Source organism: Mesocricetus auratus, unplaced genomic scaffold, assembly GCF_017639785.1.
Source record: "Mesocricetus auratus isolate SY011 unplaced genomic scaffold, BCM_Maur_2.0 Super-Scaffold_100676, whole genome shotgun sequence".
In the NCBI taxonomy this organism is placed as follows: Eukaryota; Metazoa; Chordata; class Mammalia; order Rodentia; family Cricetidae; genus Mesocricetus; species Mesocricetus auratus.
Genome location: NW_024429266.1, coordinates 160,938,390 through 160,956,006, shown reverse-complemented (window position 1 = coordinate 160,956,006; position 17,617 = coordinate 160,938,390). Strand labels below are relative to the sequence as shown.

The 17,617-nt window shown below is 48.3% G+C and overlaps 1 long non-coding RNA gene across 1 annotated transcript; it reads left to right on the top strand.

Moving 5' to 3' along the window:
* The first annotated feature begins 896 nt into the window (after nucleotides 1-896).
* On the top strand, nucleotides 897-6,952 carry LOC121137152. The gene is made up of 2 exons (XR_005874385.1): nucleotides 897-3,763; nucleotides 5,772-6,952. It is a non-coding gene; the product is annotated as an uncharacterized LOC121137152 (long non-coding RNA).
* Nucleotides 6,953-17,617: the final 10,665 nt, after the last annotated feature.

The window sequence follows — 17,617 nt, the reverse complement described above, 5'->3', positions numbered from 1 at the left end:
TGTTGGCAGTTCAAGGTCAAGCTGTGATGGCCTCTCTGCTTCTTAGTGCCTTGGACCCTGTGGAGGGTTCATGGCTCTCTCCTGCTAGGAAGGTTAAAAGGGAAAGTTACGTTTATGATGAGTTAACACCAACCATAAGGTACAGCCCTCAGGAACTGGTCTCCTTCTTCTGGTCCCATCTCTAATACAGTCACAATGGTGTTCAGTTTTGACATATGAGTTTTGTGGAGGACATATTCTAACAACAATGTAGCTTCGGGGGCTGCTGTTCCTGGAAGGTCTGTGTTGGCCTTTCTGGGTTCTGGAGCCCCTTTGTTGAGCTGTCCATGTTCATGGGTGGAGAGGTGAAGATGATAAGCTGAGAGGCTAGGTAAATGTGAATCGAGCTAGACTCAGAGCTTTTTTGGGAAAAAAAGACTGTGGTTGTTTGAATGATAATGGACCCCAAAGGCTCATACTTGAAATGCTTGGTCCCTAGTTGGTAGGATGTTTTGGGAAGGATTAGGAGGTGTGGTCCTGTTGGAGAAGGTGTGTCACTAGGGGTTGGGTTTAGAGCTTTCAAAAACCCAGGTAAGGTCCAGTCTCTCTCCCTCTGCGTCCAACTTATGGATAAGGTGCACGCTCTCAGCTGCTGCTCCAGAGCTGTGCCTACCTGTTTGTGGCCTTGCTCCTGCCTGGTGGTCACAGACTCACCTTCTGACACTGTAAACCAGCCCCCGGTTAAATATTTATCATAAGTGGCCTTGATCATAGCGCCTCTTCAGAGCAGCAGAACCGTAACTGGGGCAGATTGCAAGAGGCTGGAGAAAGGGACAAGAGGAGGTCTTTGGAAAGTGGCAGAGGACAGAGAGTGGGGAGCAGCTGCCTCTGCAGGTGGGAAGTTTTGAGAGGTGGGCACAGAGGGCAGGCGGGTCTGCCTTTCCCACCAGCCCCAGTCTGTCTGGAGGGGCCCGCCCTGCTCCTCAGGGCGTACTGGAGCCAGTCTGGGAAATGGAGTATACCACAAGCACATTGCTTTGCTTCTGCTGTGACAATAATGCCCGACAAAAGCAACTTAAGTTAGGGTTTATTTCGGCTCGTAGTTCTGAGGTACCATCCACCATGAGGGTAGGGCATGAGCGAGGTCAGGTGAGAGGCATGGGTGCTGGAATTCATTGCGTTTGCTTCTTTTTGTTCAGATTTGGATTGGTCTTCTCTCACAACATCCTCACAGATACTCAGAGGTGTGTCTCCTAAGTGATCACAGTTCCGTCAAGTTGACACTGTCAATTAGCCAATACTGTGGCTTAGCACCCAGATCCAAGGCTAGGCAGCCAGAACTGTGTTACCCATGTCTATTTGAAAAACTCTACGTAAGATCCTTGGAGAAGAGGAGGGTGACTCGTTTTTAAACCACCAGGAGTCTTTTTCTTTTTTAAGACAAAGTTTTCTCTGTATTCCCAGCTAACATAGAATTCACTATGTAGACGACCCTGTCTTTGAACTCACAGGGATCCAGCCTCCTGAGTGCTGGGATTAAAAGTGTGTGCCACTGTACCCAGCTGCAAGTCTTAGTGACAGGGTGTTCTTGTGGTGTGGGGTCAGAGAGCATTTGGTGTGTTTCCAAAGGGCAGCGCAGTTGAGAAAGCACACGCACTATTTTGCCAGCAGTTTGAACCGCAGTGTGGGATCCTGGCCAGCTCAGCCCTGCTTCATCCCAGGCCTGCAGATCCCACTGGACATGGGCCAAACCTGGGAGGATCACAGTCTCTTAAGTGCCTCCCGGAGTCAGACGCGAACTCGAAACCCTTATTTAAGAGTCCCAGTCACTCCTGCTAGACAACAGGGAGAATCCTGGAGAATGTGATAGATGGTTCTGGCATACATGACACACAGTGGGAGCTTGTCTCTGAAATCCTCAGGGAGACTGTTAGTGCAATGATTTGTGTGCCTCGCTGGGCGTGCCCAGAAGCGTTCTGTGTTCCCGAGCTATCCAGGATGGGGAGGGGCTAGAAGGCTTTGAGTTCCTGGGAGGAATGCTTGGGGAGACAGGAGGCTTGGAGACTGGAGCCTTGGAGCATACTGAGACTAGCCCCTACAAGTTAGGCAGCTCAGCAGGCTTTTCGCCTTGTTCCAGACTAGCTGACAGCAACTAGGAAAAGATGTAGGTATGTCTGTGGGGAAACTGGAGCCTCCCTGGGGTTCCAGAACCGTGGCCCACAGCCTCATTCCTGTCTTCTACACTGCAGCAGTATCTCAGAGATTAGGGAAGAGACCACACAGGCTTGCTGAAGTATGGTTCCCTCTCCTCTTCCTCTCTTTTCATTTTTATTTTTCTCTTCCTCTCCTTGTCATCCTCACCATCCTCCTTTTATCAAGGTCATTTCTTGCTATTTATTTTGGCTGGCCTCAGACTACCTTTGTAGTCCAGGCTAGTCTTGAACTCACTCTGTAGTCCAAGGCTGGTCTTGAACTCTCAATCTTCCTTTGTCAGCTTGCCACATGCTGGGGTTACTGGTTTGTGCACCCACATCTAACTTCATCCTGTCTTCACAGGGGAGCAGAGGGAAACTTTCTCTTTCTGAAGCTGAGCTTGGAAGATGGCAAGATCATATTGGGGTATCTTAATGCGGTGTCCTTAGAAGTAAGCTGGGGACCTAGGCTGTTGTCCTGTGTGGAGTTAGACATTCAGAAAGAACCAGGACGGGAGACAAGGAGGGGAAGGTTGCTTCCAGCAGTGTGCTGTTGAGCAAGGCATCTCTGGGAACAACTGAAGATCATCCCATTGGGGATCCTGAGAGTTCAACACCATGCCTACTGCAGTTCACCCGTAGGCTAGGAAGTTACACATCATAGAGGTGGGGCTGGGCTTGTGGCCCTGCTATGTGTGGGGGTCCAGTGGTTAGAAGAAGCCCACAGGCAAAGAGGCAAATAGAGGCAGCTGCTGGCACCTGGAGTCCCGGCCTGTGTGTTAAAACAGTAAGGACACAAAAGACTCACGGGCCACAGAGCATCTGTGCTACCTGGAGGACCAGCTATCTCTGTAAGGAGCTGAGCCCTTTCCCTTTCTCTTCAATTGGTTGCTGGCCAGGCCCTGGAAGGGTAATTCATAGGAGCACCAGGAAGAAGTACGCTGGGAGAGTGATTGGGTGTCTCAGAAGCTGGAGGTGAACTTAAACTTGTGCTTGCTTCTGTCAAGGGATGCCCTGGTGAGTGGAGTTTGGAAGGCTGGGGGTCAAATGGTTATTAGGCATAGGACAGGGCAATTCCAAGAGAAGCCTCACTTTCCACTGCAGTTGGAAGGTTCAGACCAGTGCCTGTAAGCCTCACATGAAGAAGCCGTGGGCCTGGTGGAGAAGCTGTGGGCCTGGTGGAGAAGCTGTGGGCTGGTGGAGAAGCTGTGGAATTGGCTTGGGTCAGCACAGAGAACTCAGCATGGGAAAGTGCTGTGAGCCGTTGGGAGACAAGACTTCCCTCTGAGAGAAATCCCTCCGGTCAGACTGCTTCGGGACAAGTTCTGTTCAGCTACTTGTGCGGTACTGACTGTGACTATCTGGACTGTCAGTATCCATGAAGCCCCCGGGAACCAATGACACTAGAACTCTGTGACCTGTCAGGTAAAGAAGCCACTGCCCCTAGCTCTGAGGAAGCCCATCTGAGGAGTCAGGGAGCAGGGCTTCTAAAAGAGGTCACTCTGATCTTAACTCCAAGGAGCTGAGCCCCACAGCACTGCCTTGCCTCTCTGAACTCAACTAGTGGCTCAACTCTGCACTCTAATCTTTAGGTAAGCTTTATTTGTCATAGCATAAACAAAATAACACTGCATCTTAGTTTTGGGGTGAGTTTGATTGGTGAGTGACACTGGCAGAAAGATTTGGAATCAGGCCAGGATGTCACCAGGGGAGCCATCAGCCAAAGGCAAGTGGGAACTCAGTCAAGCAGAGCTGGGATAGAAATCCAGACCGTGGATCCAGACACAACAAATGGCCTGTCACTTCCGCAACAACTGCAAGGATCCACACCGCGGCTGGCCAGATAGCTTAGTAAAGTACGTGTCAGGCAAGCATGAGGACCGCTCAGTCCCCAAAACACACTTCAAAAGTCGGCTGTGCTCATAACTCTAGAGTTGAGGGGGAGACATACAGGTCCCTGTGACTTGCTCGCCAGTCAACTGGGCGTCCTGGGTGAGTCGGAAGCCAAGGAGGAGACTGTGTCTCAAAAACAAGATGGTTACAACTAAGGAATAACACCTACGGTTCTCCTCTGACCTCTACATGGACCTACACATATTTACAGACAGATGCATCTGCATACATTCACAAGTAGACACACATAAACAGAGACATAGACACACAGACACACACACCAATCCTGAGAACGACAACCAACAGGAAGAAGTTAATTTTGAGATCAGTCTCCAGTCCTAGACCCTAAACTATGATTTCTGGGAAAATCTGGCATGACTGTTACGTGACAGTTTCTCAGGGATAATTCTTTGAGAAAGGATTCCTAATGCAGGGATGTTTCACCAGTAACTCTCTTGTCTCCAGAAGCTGGAGACAACCTGTGGGAAACCTGGCAGGTTCTGGTAATCACACAGTCCTGCACACATGAGGGATCATTGGTTTCTTCAGATCTCCATGGAACATTGTGACTCACCATGGTAAAATCGAGATTAAGTCAGATAAAGAACACATTGGGGGATCTGCGATGGGTGTGTTACTATGGAACAAGCCATACACTGTGTGCAGGAAGCACACCACAAGCCTGAGAGACAGATGTTATATGAGTTGAGATACGTGGTGTCTGAGACACAAGGTTTTATCCAAAGTGTGCTAGGGCATGGGTAGGGTAACAGGTAACATCAGCAAGAACTGCATCAAAGGCCGGCAGCTGAGATTTTCAGGACTGTATTTGTCAGCTGTCGTATTCTGTGAGGTGAGTAGTACCCACCCTGTCGCATGTGGAAGATGATGAACTCCTGAGCTTTTAGGAGCATCCATCATGGTTAAGCAGCTAACTGATGCCTTGGTTTGCCTGCATATAAATACATTAATTTTTATTTGATTTTTGAGACAGAGTCTCTCTGTGTAGCCCTGGTTAGCCTGTAACTATCTATGTAGATTAGGATGGCCCTAAATTTATAGAAATCTGCTTATCTCTGTCTTTTGAGAGCTAGAATTAAAGGCATGCACCATGACACCTGGCCTCATGGTTAATTCTTATTTTTTTAGATGGAGGTAAAATTTACCTACAGAAATGTATAAGCATGTTAAATATAAGACATTGTTACATACAGGTACAACGCTACAGTCCATGTCCAGATAAAATGGTGAAACACATCCACCATTCTAGAAGGTTCCCTTATGCCTCTTCCTGTCACTCTCACCCCCAAAGTATCATTAGTATTATAGATTAGTTTTGTCTCTGACTCCTATCCAGCTTCTTTTATTCAATATATAACTCATGTAGCTTTCACTACTGAGTAATGGTCCATTGCACAAATATACTGTACCTGGTTGGTTTGTCTTGTTGATAGAGTTTGGGCTTTCTGTTTTTCAGGCCAAGAGCTTTTAAGGGTGAATCTTCCACTGCAGATTGACAAAGGAGGTTCACTCAGCTGAGCAAAGATGATGTGGAGGAACTTGAAGTAGTGGGGTGGGGGAACTTATCTGAAAAAAGAGCGGGTCTCAGAGGCCACAGCTGTAAGCAGTGAAACTAGGAAGGCACAGAAGTTGCAGAACCCTCTTACCATTGGGTTCTGCACAACTCTTCCCCCATCCTTCTTTCAGGATTTTGCCTGCTTGGCACATCTTAATCCAAATGGTGCCTCCGGACAGATGGAACGATAGCTCAAGTGCAGACAGCAAGATCCAGATGGAAGGAAGCTATTCCTATGACCTAGACTATCCAACCAAAACCGTGAGAAGCCAAAGGAAACAGGCAGCAAACAGAATGGGGCCCTGGAAGAATGAGTGGCTCATTCAAATCTCATTGAGAACAGAGCTCACGCCAATGAGCAGATGAGATGCATGCACACTGGTGCGCCGGAGGACCGTGAAGCATTCCATCACTTGTCACTTGACGGAGATGCTGGGTGACATTTTTGTCAGAGATTAAGTGGTACCCCTCTGCTTTACATCCTTCGTCTCACGTAGGGCAGGAGACATTCTTTCTACCTCCTCCTTGACTCATGGCTGAGGTCTCCAGAGGGCAGACAGATGGACAGGACAAAGATGTGCAGACGGATGTGACCTAGATCTCATGTGACCTGGGAACCTTCGGAACATAAAGAAACAGGAAGCTTGTGTTTTTGTTGTATATTCAATGACTTATGGCCAGTCACAAAGACGCTGCTGAGGTCGGGTCCAATGGTAATGAACTTGGGGACTAGAGGGGGCCTGTCTGTTCAGGTGCTTCTTTGAGAGACGAGTGTTCCTTCCCTCTAGGTACAGGAAAGAGACTTCTCACAGGAGGGGTTTGTGACCTGTTTCAGGGAAAGTCATCACGTGTTTCTATGACCTGCTTTAGAGAAGCTGGAAGGGCAGAGGGCCCTGTCTGATTCTATGGTTTCCTCACATGGCCATGGACCCTAATCCTGAACCCTATTCCCTGCCTAATGTCACCCACACTTATCTCCCCCCAGACTTGAACGGTGTGTACATGTGCATGTGTGTACATGTGTGTAAATGTGTGTATGGAGACCAGGGGACGACCTTGGGTGTCACCTTCAGGAATGCTTTCTACCCCCTTTGAGACAGGATCTCTCATGACCCTGGAGCTCACTGAAAAGGTCAGACTGGCTGTTCAGTGAGCCTCGCAGATCCACTGTCTCAGCCTTCCCAGAACTGGGACCACCTTGAATTTTTTTGCATGGGTTTTGGGAATTGAATTCAGCTTCTCAGGCTTGCAACGCAAGGACTTGACTACTGACCCCCCTCTGACTTCTTAAATAAAAGCTTTGTGAAGTAAAGCCATTTGTCTTATTCCCAGCAGGTCATTCCTGCCCCTTACCCTATACCTGACCTGAGGAAGGCACTTGGTAAATATCAGCTGAACCAATTCATGAAGTGTTCGAGTGAGGTCTCCCTGTAAGCATGGTGTCAAAGACCTGAGACACAGCAGGGAATGCTCTGGGGACGCGGTTTCTGAGATTGCATGGCCTCGCAGTTACAAAAGGCTACACACAAGGCAGATTTGTTAGGGCCATTTATGAAATCTTGCCTGTGCTTGATCAGAGGCAGACGAAAGCCACCCTCTGGGGAGGAGTTCTGCCTGATCTTGCACCACTGGCAACCAGGCAGTGGGCTTGTTTGGCACTCAGCCACTGGAAGCCACAGGGAGCTTATGCCAGGGCCCTGGGGGCATGGCCTGTAGCATTGGAGGACACACTCTGGTGTTATTTAACAAAGCCATCGTGTGTAACATGATTCAATAAAAACACAGAGGCAGATATTGTGGTTAAAGCTTCAAACGGAAGATCAGAGAAGCAAAGCGGCCAGCCACAAGCTCTTACCTCTACCTCAGGCTGAAAGGGCTGTCCTCTCCTCGGCGTGGCTGGAGAGTAAATCTCTAAGACTGACTTTCCTTCTTCCTTCTATACCTCTCAAATCTTGGGATTAAAGACATGCCGTGATTCCAAGTGCTGAGATCACCTTTGTGTGAGTTGTTTCTCTTTTGGACTGCATCAATTTCTTGTAACTTAGCGTGGCCTTGAACTAACAGAGATCCATCAGCTTGTCTCTTGAGTCCTGGGATTAAAGGTATGTGCCACCAATACCTGGCTCTATGGCTAGCTAGTATGGCTGCTGGGATTAAAGATGTGAATCACCACTGCCTGGCTCTGTGGCTTGTGGCTAGTTTTGCTTTCTCTACCCTCAGGCAAGCTTTAATAAATCATAAATAATATGTCACCATAATCATGGGCACATTCCTAACCTTTTGAATGTCCTGTAAAAGGTCATCAACCATATATACACCTACCTGCCTGGATTTTGGGAAAAGCTTTACAAGGGCACTAGGCCTGAGAAGTTGCTTTTCATAAACTCCCACTTGCCCCATCCCTATCCCAGATCACTCTGGAAAGAGCCTTCTGAGTCTAGTCTCTTTGGGAATCTATGCTCAGCTGGTATACTTTAAACACAGAGGGAAGATCCAAGAGTCCTGCTAAAACAGCCTGAACACCCCTTTACAGGAATGTATACACACACGTCCAACCTATAGAGACTGCAAAGTGACATTGCAGGTGTCATGCTCAAGAACTGTGTCATTGAGTAGCAAAATTAATCTTTTAATGTGTTGGCTAAGTGCATGGCTTTATGTTGGTGTCAGCTGTCAACCTGACATAAACCTAGAGTTATCTAGGAACAGGGAACCTCAATTGAGAAGGTGCCTTCATCAGATTGGCCTGTGGGTATGTCTTCGAGGCATTTTCTTAATTGCTAATTGGTGTAGGAGAACCCAGCCACTGTGGATGTCACCATCCCTAGGCAGGTGGGTCTGAGATATACAGAAAAGGTAAATGAGCAAGTTAGAAAGCAATGTTTTTCTGTTGGTTTCTCCTTCAAGCTCCTGCTTTTGAGTTCCTACTTTGGCTTCTCTCGTGATGAACTGTATGTAGCCTATAATCCAAATAAACACTCTTCTCTCAGTGTTAACTTTGGTCAGCATTGGCCACAGCAACAGAAAAGCAAGCTAAAATGGTTGAGCTGCATCTACAACCACCCTGGGCACATGTGACCTTCTGCCACAGGATAGACATGCCTGGTAGGAGCGAGCTGTTTGGGATTTCCTTTTGAATATTTGTGTTTTCATGAGATGGGAATCCAAGTCTATTTGTGAAATTCATTTGTGTTTCACCTTCATGTTATGCATGGAGCCAGGAGGTAATCTGTGGTAATTCTACAGCATTCTGTGTGCTGACGCTTTCACTGGGGCCTACCGTGAGGTGTGAAGTGGAATTTTGCACATGTGTTCTTGCCAATGTTCAGAACATTTTGGTCTTGGAGTATCATTTTTGGTTTTGGGATGTTGGGGGGGGGCAGGTGGTTTAGCTTGTATTCAAAAAAATGCCTTAGAGGACAGGGCCTACATCTCAGTTGGGAGAGTGCTTGACTAACTTGTGAAAACACAGGGCTCCAACCCCAGGACCTCATAAACTGGGTGCAGTGGCAAATACCCATAACCCCGGCACTGAGAAAATAGAGGCAGATGTTCAGGGTCTTCTTTAATGATCTGGTGAGTTGGGGGCCAGACTGGGTTGCAGGAGACCCTGTCTCAATAAGCACGCAAACACAACAGCAACAACAAAAACCCACCTTAGAAAGTTCTCTGGCATGACTGTCACAGGAGACAGCCATGCCTCCATACATGCAGACAGACAGTATTTACCCAATGCCTACTGACCCTAGATGAAGTAGGGCATGAAGCTTCAACCCTGTATAGGGAATGCTGTTTTGAAAGGAGGTTGGGGTAAATTTGTATTGGCTATAGTGCCCTTGGCATGGCATCTGGGATTTGGACAGAGGTCACCTGACCCAGAACCAGGTTCTGGATCACCCTGCCATGTGACTTCCAGGGAAGAGCTTCAGGTATCTCCATTCAACCTGCATGGAGAGAATCAAAATGGAGAGAAATGTTAATGCAGAAATGACAGAGCTGAAGGCAAAGGGGTCCGTGTGGACTCCAGTGACATCAAGGGTTCCTGGTCCCCAGGACCTGGGCCAGCCAGCTTTGGCTACAAATTGGCTCCATGTTCATCCTTGGGTCCAGCTTCTCACACATTTTTGTCTGGTCTGTCTTTGCTTTGCTGTCTTAGTTGTAGGTATGTAGTAAGACTCTGGCTTAGTAAAAAGGGCAGAGTTATTCCTGACCTTAAGATCACTGGGGACCTGTTGTATCCTGGGAACTTGCTCTGATTGTCTACACATCTCCCAATGCCTCAAAATACCATGCAGGACTCCAGGCTTCCCTCCAGATGCTAACCATTTCTCTTCCCTTTACCCCATAAGATATTTAAGACTTCTGGAATGTTCTATGAATTTTTAAAGACTGCAACACTCACAGTTTCTACTTTGACTATTAGGTCTGAGAAACCTGGAGTGAAATAATAACTATCCATGGCTCTGAGCACAGTTAGAGGCCCTTCTAGACCAGCGGTTTTCAATCTGTGGGTCAAGACCACTTCGGGGTATTCAATGACCCTTTCACAGGGGTCTCATATCAGATATTTATATCATGATTCATAACACTAGCAAAATAACAGTTGTGAAGTAGCAACAAAAATAATTTTATGATTGGGGGTCACCACAACATAAGGAACTGCATTAGGAAAGTTGAGATCCATTGCTCTAGACTTTTCCAGGTGTGGATGAATCATCACTCACAAGAAAGATCTTCTCTCTTTCTCTCCCAAGACCTGGCTTCTTTGTCCATGGCCCTGTCAGGCCCTATGTCCTCTAGAGCAGAGACCTAGGGACTTTGGTTCATTCTTTCCACAGAGCTATGCAGGATAGGGTCCTCTCACTCCAGCACAGGCTAATCTAAGGCATTCACCTGTCTTTTTTTAGAGCTTCTCTGGCTTCTCAACTTGCTTAGACCTGATAGAAGCTAGAGACATCCCAGGGTGTTGGTGTATAACCAGCATTCTTCCTGCCAGCCTGGTCCCAGAGCCACATCAACCCCAAATAACACACAGAGCCTATTAGTTACAATGTTGTTGGCCAGTGTCCAGGCTTCTCATTGATTAGTTCTGTCTTAAGTATTAACCCATAACTACAAATATGTATATTTCTATAAGTTCTTATCTTACCAAGAATGCCAGCCTCATGCATCCTCTCTTCCCGAGATCACATGGTGACTTTCCACTCTTGACTACATTTCCCAGACTCCTCCCTGACATCTAGGCTAATCTATCTTGCTTCCCTATTTGCCAACAGTGCTTTATTTATCAACCAATAAGACAAACATATACACAGAAGGACTTTCCCTATCACTGGTCCCCTCTGAAGTCCCTAGGGGCCAGCCTTTCACCATTTGAGGATGATGGGCTTGGTGGAATTCCAGGAAGGAATTAAGTGGGTTGAGAAGACAGGAGGAGGTCACAGTAAAGGGAAACAGAGAAGCAAGCTAGTGGGACCCTCTCAGAGTGTTCACAGCCAGACTTCTACAATCAGAGAAGTCACAAAGGGCAGGGCTGGGCATGGTGTGCAGGCATCAGGAGGGCAGCCAGCCTGGCCTGGGGAGTAGTTCAGGCTTCCCTGAGGAAGTAAGAGGGAAAAAATCTAAAGAACAAGGATGGTAGAGGACCAGGGAGGGAAAGAGACTCTTAGGCAGTGAGGGAACAGCATGAGCAAAGGTTCCCAAGGCAACATGTTCCCTGATGGCCTCAGGATGGTTGAGTGGGAAATTAGCAGTGATAGCCTTAAGATTAAGCTGGTGAGATAGTATGACTCATTCAGTTTATTTGTGTGTGGAGGTTGGAGAGGGAGGGAGAGAGTAGACCAGAGGTCAACCTTGGGTTTTTTTTCTCTGAGGTAGTGGATCATATTTTTTGACACAGTCTCCCATTGGCTCGGAACTCGCCTAGAATGCTCAGGTAGCTGGCAAATGAGTCCCAGGAATCCTCTCAGCTCCACATCTTCGATGCTGAGATTACAAGTATGCACTGTGACACCCAGATTTTTCACATAGGTTCTGGGGATTGAACTCAGCTTCTTTATGCTTACAAGGCAAGCACTTTAGGACTGAGCCACCTTCCAAATCCCCCAAGCTATTTAGTGTCTTTTCTCCCCTTTTGTGGTAGTGGTGATTTTTGCAATGGCAGGGATCAAACTCAGGGCTTCATAACTGCTAGACAAGTGCTCTACCACTGAGCTACACATCCCTAGCTCATTACATCACTGTTCAGCAAATACCTACTCTCTCTTCCCTTTTACAGAACAGGCTTCATCCTGACTCTGCTCACTTGAGGTTTGTCTTTGTGATGGATGCCAGGATCTGAGCAACTATGCCCGAGCAGAGCCCTTGCACATGTTGGAGCCACTGAACTCGGCTTCCAGAGTTTCTGCCCTTCACCATCAATTGAACAAGTCCTGGTTAGCAGGTGTCAGGAGCAGGCAGGCACTCAGTCCTCAGCCTGAAGTTCAATTCTCCAGTCAGTACCACATGACAGCGTTTTTCTCACCTTCTCAAGCTTGCTACACAGCATTTTTCTGCTCACAGCTGACTAACAGAAGTGGGTCAAGCTGAGGGTGATGGCACAAACCCATGGCCCCAGCACTTGGGAGTCTGGGGCAGGAGGATCATGAGTTTGAGGCTGGTCTGGCCTATATCACCAGACCCTGTATCAAGATAGTGTTGCCAAGAATACAAGTGGTCAGGGCATGGATTGTGGACAGGTTGTGAATGAAAGACACCACTAGCGTCTCTGAGAAGAGGTGGCACGTGCTCAGGTTGACCAATGTGGGCCTCTCCTAGGCAGGTAGGTATTCGACTGATCTGTAGAGATAATGGCTGAGGGTTAACGTGAACCTCAAAGATGTCTGTTGTCTGTTTGAGCAGGGAGGTAGGTTGCTGACACATACTGCTGAGGGTCCTACGCTGTCCTTGCTTTTCATCCTCTAGAGAGCCCTGGTCAGGATGGAATGCTAAGCCAGAACCTCCTTTTTCAGGGACTCTGGGAACCAAGACTTTAGGATGCCAGGAGTGGAAGTAAATTTGCTGACACTTGATACAGAGAGAGGAAAGCAGGCGAGCGTAGGTGATGGCACAGGGGAGAGCGCCCCTGACTGCCCAGTCACTGCAGGAGTGGACACATCTGCCCCCCAGTCCCGCCCTGGCCTCTGAGCACGACCTCATGGGCACAAGATCCTCACAGGAGGGTAGCTTGAGGACGGGAGCAAGCGTTCTCCAAGGGAATCACTGGACTGGACAGGACTCATATGGGGAAAAGAGGCTTGCTTGGGGCTGGTCTAGAATATGTAGTGTAAGACCAAGGCAGCCAAAACAGGCTGTGAGAACAGTTGGGGAATGCTAGTTGAAAAGCGCCATTTCTTTTGTCATTTAGAGAAATGTTTACACAGTGTACTGACAGCCATTGATATACTAGAAGCTTGTGCAGCCCTAAGCCATGGCTGACTCATGAAGCTTAGGGATGCTGGGAAGTGATGCTTGACTTTTTTCACAGGAGTGAGAATGGGGACGCAGTGGAGGGAATGAGGGGGAAGGAAGGAAGGAAGGGAATGAGGAGAGAAGGGATGGGGGAAGAAGGAAGAAGGGAGTGCTAGCCCAGGAGGGAGAGGGAGGAGAGACCAGGAAGGCGAGTGAGGGGGAAGAGAAAAGGAGATAACGGGAGGAAGAGGAGAGGAAAGGGTCAGGGAAAAGAAGAGAGGACCGTAAGAGAGACAGGAAGAGAAGGGAGACAGGTGACTTATAGCTTGTGGTCTATTTGTTGCTGGCATGATTTATTACCACACATGGGACTCTCCCCTCCCCAGCCTGGGTCCCGGCAGCTCTGCCTTCTCGTCATAGGTGCTCTTGTCAGGATTGAGAGACAGGAGGGTGAGGCCCAGGTGCTCAGTGACTCTGGGCCATCTGGACAATTTATAGTCTCGGGTCCTCAGTGGAGAGCTTCTAGGCATTCAGCAGTCCCTCCTCCTCTTAGCCAAGTAACACTTTCCTATTGGTCACCTACTGTTTTCCTTTCACTGGAGTCACAGCGATGGGTAGAACTACACTTCCCAGCTCTTCCGGTGCCGTAGCACTGACTAAAAGCCATTTTATGTGATACGACTCAGGAGGGATGCTGTACCAGTGTGGTCTCTACCTTGTGATGGCTGATATTGGTGGTTACAGCCACAGGCTGTCTGGCTACTAGCTGGCCAAAGCCTATAAAGTAAGCATGCGATAATGAACATCCTGTGGGTGGTCACAGCTGATCGGGGTCATTATAGCCGTCAGACTCGGGGGCCAGTGTCTCACGATGCAATGAACAGAGGGAAAGGTCTCTATTAATTGGATGTCTCAAGAGGCCGAGTTAAGAGTAATAGCTACTGGGCCCTGAGCCTGACTTCCCCTTAGGGGAAAAAGAGGAGGACACAGTGACTTCTGGTCCCTCGTTTCCATGGAGGGAGCTCTTTAAGGTACACTCCCAGTTGTAACGGGCTGGTGGATATATAGGGTGGGCATACACTCTGGCGTACCTACCCTTGGCCATCAGTTAGCAGTGTCTGTGAAACGTGTGTCCTCCTTCTGAATTCATAGGCAGTGAGGCAGTCCAGAACCCAGAAGCACAACTTTCCACCTGGATATGCAGAGCTACCTGTGGCATTTGGCTGGAGAACATGGATGTAGTTACGACATTCTATAAAACTATCCGTTTTGACCCCTCCCCCCCAAAGACTGAACTTTTGGGAGTCCTCGCGGCAAAGTTAACACACCTTGAAAACGCTTAAGAAAGTGTACTTAGCCTGCTGTCCTACTGTGTGTTCACCAGGTTTAAGTTCCACCTGCCTTTAAGAGACCAACATAAGACTGGGCAGTGGTGATGCACGCCTTTAATCCCAGCACTCAGGAGGCAGGAGGCAGAGGCAGGTGGATCTCAGTGAGTTCAAGGCCAACCTGGTCTACAAAGCAAGTTCCAGGACAGCCAGGACTGTTACACAGAAAAACAGTCTCAAAAAAAAAAAAAAACAGAGAAATCTCAAGTTATGCTCCCTTCTATACCCCTGACCCAGAGTAATATATGTTTGCAAGTGTATGCAGTGATGAAAACAGCCAAGAGGTTGGCATCAACATTACACAACAAACATCCACCATAAATGGTGAAAGCAACCTGATAGAGCTTGCTAATGTGTGTTTGTAGTACTGAGTGCTTCCGGAGCCGCTGGAGTCTGTAGAGTTACCCTTTCCCTTGTAAAACTCTGCTAAAGATTTCCATAAAGAAAGCCACACCCCTTCCCCATGCCCCATTTTCTGTGCTGTTTAATAAATACAGAGAAAGCCCTTTGCTAGGGACAGGCAGACATGGGGACAATCAGACATTAGACAGCTTTCAGGCAGGCGCAGGCCCAGGCCCAGACTGCAGATAGGCCAGTAGCCACAGACAACAGATAGAATACAGAGAGGTGAAGAATTCAAATTTGGACTCATTTGCAGTCAAATTAATCCAAGAGGAAGCCTATATTTTCATCCCTTAATGTGACTCTGATGCACTTTGGTGCCTCTGAGATATCTTTAATGTAAAAGGAAGGACGTGGTAGGTCTGGCAGGGTCCCCCCTCCCCCACCATGCCCTGGTGGGCTGATGACACATCTCCCAATATATCCTTTGTGGTAAAGGAGGCAGAGCCATTGACATGGACATCTCCACCATACTTTGACATGGAATGAGAGTGACCGAGAAGATGAAAGTAGAGCCAGGTTACATGTTCCTTGTGTGTGTGAGCACCACACGCAGGATCACAAGCCCAGGAGGAGAGAGACAAGCAAGGCGGTTGCTTCAGGGGCAGATCTCAATGAGTGCAAAAGCCTTAATCACCAGGTAATGGTTTCAATGAGAGCGGCCCCCAGATGCTCAGGTGTTTGGGCACTTGGTCACTGGTGGTACTGTTTGGGTCGGTTTAGAAGGTGTGGCCTCCTGGGGGAAGTGTGTCACTGGAAGTGAGTAGTGAGGTCTCAAAGACTTGTCATTTGCTCTCTGCTTCCTGCTTGCAGTGAGAATATATCTTGGCTGGTCCAGCTGCCACGCTTTCCTGTTATGTTGATGGACTCGTCCCTCTGGAACCATAGTACCAAACAAATCCTTCCTTTCTGGAAGTTGCTTGGTCGGGGAGTTTTACCACAGCAATCGAAGCCCTAACTAACACACATGGCTGGGGATGTTGGTCAGTGGTAGAGCATTTGTCTAGCATGCACAGGCCCTGGACTCCATCCCCAGAACTATAAAACAATGTCAGAAACCTCAGTCATCAAGTCTATTGTTATCTCAAAGTAGTCCTTAAATACACACACACACACACACACACACACACACACACACAGAGGTGGGGGGACGGAGAGAGGGAGAGCCTTAAACACAGAGAGAGAGAGAGAGAGAGGGAGGGAGAGAGAGAGAGAGAGAGAGGGAGAGAGAAAGAGAAAAGGAGAGAGAGAGTCTACGAGTTGGTTCAGCAAGAGAAGGGACCTGCCTCCTACCTTGATGACCTCAGTTCTATCCCTGAGACCACATGGTTAAAGGGAGAACCATCTTCCACAGCTATCCTCTGACCTTCATATGTGCTGTGGCATGTATGTATACACCCACACCCACACACAAAATAAATCAACATAGAGGAGAAACTTCTCCAGAAGGAAATAGGAAAATTTGAAATAACATCAGTCTGACCTTATATATACACAGTTGATCCTGTATGTGTGTGTGTGTGAGAAAGATCAGGTACGTGTGTGTGTGTGTGTGTGTGTGTGTGTGTGTGTGTGTGTGTGTGTGAATCATGTTTATGTATGTGCATGGGTATGGAGGCTCAGCCGCCACTCATCAGGCATGTCCCCTTGCTTCTGAGGCAGGGCTTTTCATTGGTCTGGGCCTCACTAAATAGGTTAGTGACCTATTAATGTGTGGCCAGCCAGCCCCAGGGATCTGTATGTTTCCAACTCCCATCTCCATGTTTCCATGATGGCCTCTTTATATGTGGGATCAAATTCAGACTCACACTTCACCAACAGATCAATCTTCTCAGCCCTTCCTCAAATGTTTGACCAGTCAAGGGAGATAGACAGACAAACTGACTGATGGTGTTTTGCTTTTTCTGGGGCTCCAGTCTCCATCTAGTCTCTCCCTTGGCCATTTCCAGACACCCTTGACCTTGGAGCCTGAGAAATCCAACCTACAAGCCCCTCCTCTCCTCTCCTGCCCCTCCTCTTCTCACCCCCTCCCCATTTCCATCACCCGTCCTCATCTTCCCCTCCTGGAGGGGCAGAGACCTCCCTCAGGAATCCCATAGCCATTTGTAGGCTCCATGAATGGGTTCCAGAACAAGCCAGTCAAAGCTCTTAGCAGCTGAGACTCTGGCTTCCCAGCCCAGATCAACAGTGGCCAGCCAACTCATGTCATTTCACAGGCCTCTGGGGTCAGGTTGACCTGACCAGGCTCCAAGAGCACAGAGCCAATCACCAAGAAATCCAAGCCAGCTCATTGAAATCCAGCCATGGTGACCCCTGTCTCTCAGACATTGGGGCCCCTGCCAAGCACTGTCCTCAGTGGAGTGTGCATGTTGCAGGTCTGGCAACTGGGCCCTTCCCCAGCAGGCTGCCTCGAAGCTCATCAGGGATCAAGTGCCAGGTAGGGGGTGCGAGTTGTAGCTCAATGTTGGGGTGTGTTGCTGACCTACATCACATCTTTGCTTGGCAGTGAGCAGACCCCAAAGTGGCTTGGGGAGACAGAGCTTCCATCAAACCAAAGAATGAGATTCCCTTTCATTCAAAGATACCATGGATGCCCAGTGGTGTTTTCTTGGGGACATGCTGGCCCACACTAGCCTGAACAAAGTGTTTCCAATATGACTGAGTCATTGGCCACAGTGTGAATTCCATGGCCAGCATTTCAATGTCTGTACCTTTGTGTTTCTTCCACAAAACACTAA